General features: G+C 35.1%; 1 pseudogene across 1 annotated transcript; it reads left to right on the top strand.

Annotated features, from left to right (window-relative positions):
- Positions 1 to 222: 222 nt before the first annotated feature.
- LOC143573601 (putative alpha,alpha-trehalose-phosphate synthase [UDP-forming] 7) lies at positions 223 to 4967 on the top strand (annotated as a pseudogene). Its single transcript, XR_013142455.1, has 4 exons — positions 223 to 1784; positions 1846 to 2293; positions 3200 to 3473; positions 4649 to 4967. The product of XR_013142455.1 is annotated as a putative alpha,alpha-trehalose-phosphate synthase [UDP-forming] 7 (transcript).
- Positions 4968 to 12647: the final 7680 nt, after the last annotated feature.

Below are 12647 nucleotides of genomic sequence, written 5' to 3'. Positions count from 1 at the left end.
GATCGTCACCCGTTAATCACATCTCACCATTCATCAATCTCTCATATTCATCTTCATCATCAGGTAATTAATTATTTAATAATCTTCGTCATCAATTCATTATACGTATTCATTTGTTCAATATCTGTATAAAGAACCCCGATTTGTGTCTCGAATTGAAGTAATTTTGATTAACCAATGCCGAATTTGGTCTAAATTTGATTAATTTGTGATACCCATTTTCAGATCATTGCTTATAATCAGTTCGAATTGGTTAATAATAATAGTAAGAATGTATTCGAAATCGTATGCTAATTTGTTGGGTCTAGCAAATGGTAATTTTCCCGCTATGGAAGAATCTGTAGTGGTGTCATCAGAGCTTGATGACGATGATGATCGATCCCCGTCCGTAAAGACGGGTCGCTTAATCATTGTTACGAATCAGCTCCCGTTGAAGGCGAGTCGGGAAGTTGATGATAAGACGGGGGAATCGTCCTGGAAGTTTTCCTGGGACGAGGGTTCGTTGTACAGGCATATTAAGGATGGCTTGCCTGAAGAGATGGAGGTGGTTTATGTCGGCTCGATCCGGGCGGAAGTTGACCCCAGTGAACAGGATGATGTGGCACAGATGTTGTTGGAGCGGTTTAAATGCGTGCCCGTGTTTATCCCCGAATCGGTTTTGGATAAGTATTATAACTGCTTTTGTAAGCAGTATTTGTGGCCGTTGTTTCACTACCGACTACCGTTTGATGGAGCTCGGTTTGATCGGGCTTGCTGGGAAGCTTACATGGCGGCTAACAAGATATTTTCTCAAAAGGTGATTGAAGTGATAAACCCGGATGATGATTATGTTTGGATTCATGATTATCATCTAATGGTGGTGCCGACGTTTTTGCGACGACATTTCAATCGGTTGAGAATGGGGTTTATCTTGCATAGTCCGTTCCCGTCCTCGGAGATTTACAGAACGTTACCGGTGTGCGAGGAGATCATGAAGGCGCTTTTGAATGCGGATCTTATCGGGTTCCACACGTTTGATTACGCGCGTCATTTTCTTTCGTGTTGTAGTCGGATGCTCGGGTTGGAGTACGAGTCGAAATGTGGGTAAATCGGGTTGGAATATTATGGGAGGACGATCGGAATCAAGATTATGCCGAGTGGGGTCCACATGGGTCATATGGAGTCTGTTTTGAAAGAATCGCGTACACAATTAAAGGTTCGGGAACTTGACAGAGAATTTTCCGGGAAAATCGTGCTTATCGGTGTTGATGATTTGGATACGTTTAAAGGTGTGAATCTTAAGGTTTTAGCGACGGAAAATATGCTTAAGTGTCATGATAGCTTGATCGGTCGGGCAGTTTTGGTTCAAATTTTAAATCCTGCACGTGGGAACGGGCGGGATGTGGCGGAGATCGAGGCGGAGATAAGATCGAGCTCAGAACGTATCAATCGAGAATTTGGAACTCAGGGTTACGCACCGATTATTATTATCGATAAACCACTTAGTTTAACCGAAAAGGCGGCTTATTATACTGTCTCGGAGGCTGCGGTTGTGACAGCTGTCCGGGACGGGATGAATCTGACTCCATACGAGTATGTCGTTTGCAGAAACGGAGTCTCGGGATCTGGATCTGATACTTCGAATTCACCTCGAAAAAGTATGTTAGTGGTGTCCGAATTTGTCGGGTGTTCACCGTCATTAAGTGGGGCCATACGGGTCAACCCATGGGATGTGGATGCAACAGCGGAAGCGATGTACGAAGCGATCTCGGTTTCAGATTTTGAAAAACAGTGGGGCCATACGGGTCAACCCATGGGATGTGGATGCAACAGCGGAAGCGATGTACGAAGCGATCTCGGTTTCAGATTTTGAAAAACAAATGCGACACGAAAAGCATTATAAATATGTGAGCAGTCATGATGTTGCGTATTGGTCGCGAAGTTTTTTTCAGGATCTGGAGAGGACATGTGTTGACCATTTCAGGACTCGGTGTTGGGGTATCGGGTTGAGTTTTGGGTTTAGAGTTGTGGCGCTTGACCCGATGTTTAGAAAGTTGAGTTCGGATGCTATTATGGATGCGTATGAAGGTGCTGAAAGTCGTGCAATTTTGATGGATTATGATGGGACTGTGATGCCACAGTCGTTGATTGATAAACGACCAAGTGCTGAGGTTATTTCTATTATTAATAGATTGTGTAATGATCCTAAGAATATGGTGTTTGTTGTTAGTGGACGAGGTAAAGAAGATCTGGCTAAATGGTTTGCTCCGTGTGAGAAGCTTGGGATTGCAGCCGAACATGGTTACTTTATGAGGTACAATTTTTAGCCCAAACAGGTTGTGTTTGGATTGACTTGTTTACATATAGGGTCGTGTTTGGGTTGATTTGTTTACTTAAACATGGTCGTGTTAGGGTTAAATTTATTAATTAAACGGGGTGTGTTTGGGTTGACTTGTTTACTTAAACGCGCATGTGTGGGTTAACTTGTTTACTTAATGAGATTGTTTTGACTTACCTTTTTACTTAAATGGGGTGTGTGCCAGTGTTCTGTTTAACCTGTTTAGTTAAATCGGTTGACCTGCTAACCTCTTTAATTGAAAAGGTCAAACCGCTAACCTCTTTAATTAAAGAGGTTGACCCATCAGCCCGTTTATGACCCATTTAACCTATTAATTGTAACCTACAAGCTGATTAAAAGTTTAGTACTTAATTACTACCCACCAACCCATTTGAATTATTTATTACAACCCACCAACCCGTTTAAAAGGTTTTGCAACTTGATTACTACTTGCCAACCCGTTTGACAGATTTACGTGTCTTTAAATGGTTGGTATTCTGGTTAACCTGTTTATTTAAAGGCTGTGTTCAGGTTGACTTGTTTGCTTAAACAGGGACGGAGGTGGCCGGGTTGAGCTCTTTAACCCGTTCAGTTAAAGAGGCTGGCCCGCCAATCGGTCTATGGTCCTTTAAACCCATTTATTACAACCTACCAACCCGATTAACAAGTATACAACTCGATTACTTCCCGCCAACCTATTTGACCCATTTTTATCACAACCCACCATCCCAATTAACATGTTTACAGCCTCATTACTACCCACCAACACGTTTGACATGTTTAAATGAATGAGTTAAACGTGCCATGTGCAAGTTACATGATAATTTTCATTCTGCATACGACACAAAGTATATGAGCTCACAAATATTATGTGGATACCAGATGGTTGGCTAATGAAGAATGGGAACCACATGCGCAAAATGCAAGTTTTGGATGGATGCAAATGGCGGAGCCCGTTTTGAGATTATACACCGAAGCCACCGATGGTTCATCCATCGAAAGGAAAGAAAGTGCACTCGTTTGGCACTTTCAGAACGCTGACCCAAGTTTCGGCCCGGCTCAGGCTAAAGAAATGTTAGACCATCTGGAAAATGTGCTCGCTAACGAGCCTGTTGTTGTTAAAAGTGGTCAATACATTGTAGAAGTCAAACCACAGGTATGCTTAATGCTTCATATATTCAAATACAAAAATGAAAAATGTCGTAGGGGTGTTCAATGATTTGAAATTTGGTTTATCCAGCTTTGGTGGATTTTATTCGATCGTAAACCGAAGCGAACCGGATAAGATGAGTGTGAAACCGAACCAAATAAGAATTCGGTTCGGTTTGGGTTAGACACTGAATAAACCAATTTTAACCGAATTAATTTTTGTAAAGTAGTTTTTAAAAAATTATTTACTTGTTTAATTTGTATTAGAATCCCCATATAATATATAAAGATATGTTAATTTGGTATAATTTTTATTAACTAATTCAATTAAAATTATATAAAGATAAGTTAATTTGGTATAAATTTAATCAAGTAACTAGTTTATTGATTGTTATATAAAGATTAATTAACTTGGTATAACTTATTATTGCTAGGGATGTACACGGACCGAACCGGACCAGACGAGAGCCTGCCCGTGTCCGTCCGTTAAGCTTTTAACGGACAAACGGACGGTTCACGAACACTCTACCGAACGAAAATTCATGTTTGTGTCCGTCCATTCAGAAATTGAGTTTGTCTGTGTCCGCCCGTTATTATTGTAAATGGACAAACGAGCATGTGAACATTAATGGACAACGGACACTAATGGACACCAATGGACAAACAAAATGGTTACATATTAATTCCAAACATAAATCCAAACAACTTCACCTACAAATTTGGAGTTACACCATATAACATCCAAATATACTTAACACTTAATATATTAACATAAAGTGGACCACTATAAGAGACATCAGACATATGTGGTAATACAAAAGTGTGATTAATAACACTAGAAATTCCACAATTAAATTACAATTTTGGATAGATCTAAACAGTTACGATACCAAACGGAGGACGGACATTACTCGACGTGATCGGATGAACGTTACTGGACGTTCACGAACACTATCGAACGGACTTGGCCTTTGTCCGTGTTCGTCCGTTAAGCTTACCGAATGAAATTTTTGTGTCCATATCGGCTCGTTTATTAAACGGATGAACATAAACGAAGTTCTTGCCGAATGGACGACCGGACGTCCGGTTCGCTTACAGCCCTAATTATTAAGTAACTAGTTTAATCAATTTTAGGTTATAACTCAAAACTCAAAATAACCGAATTGGAACAACTGTATGTAGGGCGTTACTAAAGGTTCGGTTGCAGAGAAGATCTTTGCATCGATGTTAAGAAACAAAAAGCGGGCCGATTTTGTGCTTTGTGTTGGAGATGATAGAAGTGACGAGGACATGTTTGTGATGATCGGTGATGCGATAAAGGCGGGTGTGATTGTTAACAATAAGTCGGTGTTTGCGAGAGCGGAGTACTATCTGGATGACACAGTGGAAGTAATAAACATGCTTGAGAATCTTGGAGAGATTTCAGGGTCAGGACATTCTGATTCTTGTTGAAGTTGTATATTCTGATCAAGAAAACAAAGGGGGCTGCTGAAGAAGGCAAGGCTTATTATTTATTTTTAATTTTAGTCATAAAAGTAGGTTTGTTTTAAGATGGAAGATTGGAAATTGGGGGTAATTGTGGGTAGTTGTTGAAGAAAGTGGTCTGTTGATTTATGAATTAACAAATCTTCTTGTTGACTGGTGCTTTTGATAAGAGTTTACCTTGGCTTGTTTTCTTGGCTCATCTCGTTTAGACCCATCTAAACCGGCTGGTTTGAGATTTTAAACTCTTTTCTTGGTTTGTTTTGTTTGAAATTTGGAACCTGGCCATCTGATATTTATTATTTATATATTCGTTTTTTTTTAATAATAGTTATATTTCTTTTTTCTTTTTTCTTTTTTTAATATATAGTTATTTATATGAACTACAATCATAAACCATAAAATGATTTGAAAAAGAATTAGAAATTTCGGTTTTGGCTAGATGGTTGATTGGTTAGTCTTGCAGGTCCTGTTCAACCAATCATAAAATGTCAAGATTTGTTTTTAGGTAGAAACTATCAGGGGTGTTCAAAAAAATCCGAATCTATATTCGAAAATTCAAATCTGAATTATCCGAAAATTCGGATATCCGAATCTTGGATTCGAAATTTTTTTTTTTAAATTTCAGATAGTTCGGATATCCAAACTATCCGAAATCTTAAATTTAATTATTTATTATTTATAAATCAATACCTTAAATCCTTTGAAGCCACGCCGCCTGTTGATAATTTCATCAATTTGATTTGAAAACCTTCTCAATCGTCGGTTCCTCTCCTCCTCTAGATAATGTTCGTTTTAATTTAGTTTTTTGGAAGAAAGAATATCGCCTTTGTCGTCAGTGTAAGTTTTATCAATTTCTTGGCAAGAACTCCAAGAAACCCAACCGACATTTGTTTTATTTCACTTATTGTAATTAAGCCACGGAATTCCTTCGTGATGATAGGTTCAAAGTAATATTTCTTGGACCCTAATGCACATATCTGAAAAAAAATTTTAGTTTATTTTGTTTGAAATTTCGGATATCCGAAATTTCGGATACGGATTCGGATAATGAAATCCACTATTTGAAATTTTCGGATATCCGAAATTCCGGATATCCGGTTTTGAACACCCCTACAAACTATAATGCAATTAAATTTTAAGATTTTATGGGTAAAATTGTCTTTAATTCACCAATGTCTACCTAAACTTTCATTTAAAAAAACATAAATACAATTTTAGGCTCACTTTTTGTAAATTTAAAAAATAGTTACACATTTACCACTTATTCTAAAATAACTATCCTCGTCGACTTTTTAGCGGACATAACTTTTCACACGTGAATATTTTTCTATAAAAATTATATCATAAAAACGAGCATTTTTATTATCTTTAATTTGAGTATGATATTGTTATACTCTACAAATTTTAAAAAATTAACATTGATTACCAGTTAGATTGGGTCAGGCACACTCGGGTCATGGGCCAGACCAGATTTGTGTCGGCATAGGTCGATACAAAAAATGTTAATTTGGTTAGTGTCAAAAGGGGTCAAATAAGAACATGTTTCGGGTTGGAACAGAGTTGGGTCAAAGCGGGATTTTGGTCATAACATGTTAGTTTAAAAATAACTAAAATAAAACAAAACAAAACAAAAAACTAAACCAAAGTGAAACCAAGAAACCCGTCCAAAAGGAGGCAAAAAATAAAATTCTTTTGTTTGTTTTTTTTTGGGTCCAAATTCCAATTATGCGTTACACACGTACTAAAGCTCGGTTAAACATTTTGTTTACCCACTTTCACCCTTTTTTTCAACTTCTTCCTTTTTTTAGTCTTCTATCTGACCCATTAAACATTTTACTTAAATGTATAATGACTCTAACGGTAAAGTTAACATACTAAGTGAGACAAAAATAGAAGTGTGAGAAGTATTTGTTACCACGTAAAAAACCCCTAAAAAGATTCAAAAAAATAATAAAAAAATCATAACTTCAAATATAAATAAATAACAAAAAAAATTAAAACTCTAAAATGTTTTCGCCATCATTCCCGTTAAAAGAACATTAAAAAAAAATTTTGAAAAAAATTAAAAAAGTTGACGAAAAGACACAATACCGAGATCAAAGACAAAATGACGAAAATGAACAAAAAAACACAATTATAACTAAAAAAGACAATATATCGTAAAATATAACACAATGCCGAACAAAATATAGCACAATATTGAGTAATGTAACACAATATCAAGAAAATAAGACATAATCAGTGATGAAAATAAACACAATGATAAACAAAAAACACAATGTTTTTCACTCACCATTGTGTCTTTTTTTTTCAAAACGAGAAAGACGGTGGAAAATTTTTGTGTTTTTAATTTTTTGATTTTTAAATAAATTTTGAGCTATGATTTTTTTTTTTGAAGTTTTTTTGTGTGGGTACAAATCATTCCCATCTTTCTCATTTTTGTTCTCTTTTGTAAAACAGCTTGACCCATGACCATAATTAGTTATATTTGGCAGGCTTATTTTAAAATGACCAAATTAAACTTTTAGCATTTTATTTATTTATTTATTTATTTTAGAGTTAAGTGTTATTTTAGTACACATGATTTGTCCAATTACGAAACTTTAGTACTTTAAACCTATCATCACGCACATGGTTTGTCCAATTACGCAACATTTACTACTTTTAGTACACATGGTTAAGTGTCATTTCATTGCAAATGGCTACCTCACTTTTCTAATGCCATTTTAGTAAATTTTTTTCTAACCTCGTCTACTTTTTCCGTTACGTTAGAGGTAAATTGGTAATTCCGTTTATTTTATTTATTTTCTCTTTTGAGCTAAGTGTCATTTTCATACCTGTGGTTTGTTTAATCACGCAGCTTTAGTACCTTTTTTGAATTTGTTGCAACCAGATACTTTGATTATTTTTTAATACATAGGCAAATCAAAAGAGACATTACATATTACATATTACAGTTAAAAGGTAAGTAAAATACATGATAGAAGATGAAAAACGACCATGAAATGTATAACATATTTTTTAGCTTTCTGTGTTTTTTATTGCCAGTTAACTTCCAGTAGCTCAAGATCTGAGTTCATCTTGGCCATTTTTCTTGCATTTTCTTCATGTGCGTTGATTTTTTTACAAAAGTTTGGGTATGATAACAGCAGCTCTTTGACACATCGAAAGATCAAACCAAATAACAATCCCACATCTTCGCATCACTCAATATAACATCAATTGAACATGTAGATGAACAACGATTGACAAACCACTTGGGCAAAACACCATATCCTAATTCATTGAACTTGAAGATGAACAATGGTTAGGGTTTAAAGGATCGATGAGTGTGCGTGCATCGGGTTGGTTGATCTGTTCATTTAGGGTTAGAGAATATCTTTTAATTTTATTATGTAATGTCTCTCTTGATTTGCCTATGTAAAAACTAATTCAAGTATCTAGTTTCAATAAATTCAAAAGTACTAAAGTTGCGTAATTGAACAGAACAAACCACGGGTATAAAAATGACACTTAGCTCAAAAGAGAAAATAAATAAAATAAATGAAATTACCAATTTACCCCTGACTTAATGGACAAAATAAACGGGGTTAAAAAAAGTACTAAAACGGAAAATTTAAGAAAAGTGAGGCACTCATTTGCAATGAATTCAAAAACGATACTAAAGTTGCGTAATTGAACAAATCACGGGTATTAAAATGGCACTTAACTTTTTTTTATCATATCAAATGAATGACACTTAACATGATACTAAAGTTGTGTTTATTTACAACTATTAAGATGAAACCAGTGTGAGAGATGGCAAAGTCGGGAAATCACATAACGCATAACCAGTCGTACAGAGCTCACATGAATATTAAGAAGCTGAGGAAATAAGCGTAGAAAAGCCCAGAAGAAATAAATGTCGGCTACATTAGTATATGATATATCATGAGATGATTGATAAACTAACAACAAACAAGTACCACGTTGTACATTTTCAGTATCGCGCGGATTTTCTACTAGTTTTATAGAATAGGTTAAAGAATATAGAATTTGATGGCTAAATTGCAGGTTTAACTTTGACGGTCGTCTGTAAAGTTTGTACTCCTTTGTAATTAATTGTAACTAGTTTGGAGGTTTGGCTGTGTCATTGGTCTATCTGTTGGTTTGGACTCTCCAACTGTTTTGTTCTTTTTTTTGTTTTAATAAAATTCGTCATTCAAAAGAAAATATAAATAAAAATTGGCAGGTACACACTCACATTGTGAAGGTCTCCCTTAGTGCCTAAATTTTACGAGTAGTTATAAGCGAGGGGTCTGTTTGTAAATTGCAATAGTGTGAGGACCAATTTTGTAATATGTTAAGATAGTTGTTAGTTCGTTAATCGAGTCTGTACTTAAATGGTCAACGTCGTTAATGGAAGTATCCTTGAGTTTTTGACCTAATTCTCTCTCTCTCTCTCTCTGTCTCTCTCTCTCTCTCAGATCTGCCATTGATTCTCGCACACATCAATTAGTACCACAGATGCCGATTCTCGGATTTCTGTATAAATTTGATTACATTCATCCATTATCCATTCATTTTTTGTTCGAAATCATGAAATTAATTCGATCAATTTCTTTTCGATATCAAATTCTCGTCGGAATTGATAATATTTAACTATTATGATTTGGTAAAATCCGTTGTGCTGTAAGTTGTGCTTTACATCGCACGGTCTCATTTTTATTTTAAAGACATGCATTTGTAACCTATTGGTTTGACGTCTTTGGCCATTCTATCAATACATCCGAAAACGTTTTTCTTGTCGAGCGAATTAAAGGCATCTAATCGTTCTGGCTAGTTATATAGGTGTATATATTTTTACACACTTGTATGCGCGTGTAAACTTTTATGCGTGTAATATTTTTCATTGATTACATTTATTTCTATAGTATCTGCAAATATTTTATCAACACATGTTTTGTTTTGGTTCCTTCATGTACTATTTTGTACATAATTTGTAGAGATATTGCTTTCATTTACTATCAGTTTTCCTTATAGAACTTTGTATTCCTCTTTTGAGTCATTTTCATTTATTTTAAAATCGTATTAGTATCTTATGAGGCAGTTACCTCTTAGATCATGTGTACTGGATGGAGCCTCTATTGGGGCATTTTGTGCCACGTGGCGCCACATCATCATATGAGATTTTTGGCTAAAAGGGGTATAGTGGATGAAGCTCCTTCAAACCATTTCCTCATTATCATTTATTATTATTTTATTATAATAAAAAAACAAATATAAAACCCACAAATCACCTCCCCCCGCCGTCATCCGACGCTTTGTGGGAAATGATCCCCCTCCAAAGCGCCCCAGGGGCGGTGTTCCAGGCGGTTCGAGGTGCCATAGGGGTGGGAAGTGCCCCACCACACATTGTCTTATAGGGTTTTATCATTATATTATAGATATGAATTAGTCTCTTCTAAGACTTTGATCTCTTCTAGGATATTATCAATTACATCTTCTGGATGTTTTGTGTGTAACCGCTTCTAAGGTTTACCAATAACAGCTTATGCATGTTTTAAAATTAACCACTTATGGGATTTATTAATAACATCTTGTGGATGTTTTTAACTTAATCAACTATGAGATCTATCAAAGCATTTTCTAGATGTTTTACATGTAACCATTTCTGGGTTCACACCAACTACACTGTTCATTAAATCTTTGTGGGTATTATCTTGGAACCGATATGTCTTCTACGTTTTCTGTTTATGGTAATCGTTCTATGATTACTTCAATTCGAGCGGTTAAATTATGTGACCTTCTCACTCTAATTCTGTTTGTGAATGCATCTAGTAACTCATTTGTTATTTGTGGCTAACATATTCACTCTTTTGGACTTCAAATTTACATTGACCACTTCGGGGGTTAAAACTTGATAGATGCATTCAATTTTATTTATCGTCTTGCATGTTTTTCTTTATATCTAACTCCCTCAAAGACGGGGTATAATGTCGTATCAAATTTGACAGATAGCATTTTATTATGTAAATAGGTCTCCTGTTAATGTTTATAGATATTTAAAAATGATTATGACTTAAAGCTAATGCAAGGACCAAGTATTTTACATGGTCCCATTTTGGAGTGTAGTAGTGGCGATATTAGCACATGGACCACACAACCTAATATTTTCAGGCGAGGTCGACTAGGTTAGCTTTTGAGACTAGTTATATCGGTGGGGGTAGCAATTAATTGTAACCTTTAAATAATAATTTATAAACTATCTTGTGTGAGACGGTGAGCTACCGGATGCTCAACATGTGTATGGATAGACATATAATAGTAGTTAAAATCTTGGGATATGATTTCTCACAAATTCTCATGTATGATTCGGCTAAAGATCGGACAATGCTACATTTTAGGGAGATGAAAAACTCATATATGATATTAGCATTACCCAAGACCATAAGATATTTAAAATGGTCCACATGTAGATTAACAAGCCCATATATAAGGGATTTTTTTGTAGAAGTTTTGATTTCGGGGGTGTTAACTGTTTATTTGCCAAGAGAACTTACTACACGTATAATAAGTATTATGGTAATGAGGCTTTTAAATAACTTAGGTAATACCTATTGGCACTTCCGGTTATTCAACACATTATGATACTGGCCATCTCATACTATGAAAGTATATTTGACTAATAATATCTGGTTACTTGCTATATTTGATGTTATATAATATATTCGGTACAATATGTTCTAGTAGGTAAACCCTCTGTTTACGGAAATGATCTTCTGGCCATAGTAGTTATATGTCATTTGAAGATATTTAACTTCATTTTCAGTTACAATTTTAATGTGCTAACCGTTTATATTATAGAAATTTAAATTTAGTAAGTTTCTTTTAAGGTTTACTAGAACATAAGACTTTTTTTGTTATAGCTTTAATATTCAAAAACTTGAAATAGTACCAATGTCTCTAAAGGAACAAGTGACACGTATTTATTATTTTTTAGGGTGGTATTGGTCATATAACTATAATATATGTTTTCTTCCCTCTTATACTCTCTCCCCATTAATGCCTATTATTTGCCATTTTGGGTTGAAACGGACGGCATTGTTTTGATAATGAGTTGTTTCCTCTTTATTTCTTCATAGACTTCGACGTCTAGAGTCGATGGGAGATAGAAATACCCTAAGGTTGTAACCGGAGATTTCTGTTGAGTTCTATTTGAAAAATGCTAATTTTATTCGTGTCAAAATTTCAATATTGACTTTGTTCTAATTTTTATGTGCTATTGTGTTAAAATGCACAAGAGAAACCAAATTAATAAATCAATACCTTCAATGGAGCCAATAGCCATAGAGCAGGACGAGATAGTGAACAATAAGTCATCAATAGCAGACGAATTTGTAATACCATTAAATGTAATCTTCATCCCGATGATTGTAAAACCCACAATCATCTCGCACTGCCCACTTCTGGCTAATGTTGGATAATGTTTGAACACGATAAGGAGACTTGGATTAGAGCAAAGGTTTGGTTGGGATGATACATTGTAGAGCAAAAACGCTGAGTAGATAACGTGTTATAAAAAAGATTGAAGATAGAAATTGGTGTGTATTACATCATGATCTTGTTTACACTATATAGGCAAATGAAGAAGAAACTTAAAACAATATCATAAATGGTACTTAACATCTAGCCAACAATTGATTAGGGAGTTAAG

Source organism: Bidens hawaiensis, unplaced genomic scaffold (genome assembly GCF_021521415.1).
Source record: "Bidens hawaiensis isolate Kalapana, Puna unplaced genomic scaffold, B.hawaiensis_p1.1 tig00026596_1, whole genome shotgun sequence".
Taxonomy (NCBI): domain Eukaryota; kingdom Viridiplantae; phylum Streptophyta; class Magnoliopsida; order Asterales; family Asteraceae; genus Bidens; species Bidens hawaiensis.
Note: the sequence above shows the minus strand (reverse complement) of the source record. Positions and strands in the feature narration are given on the sequence as shown.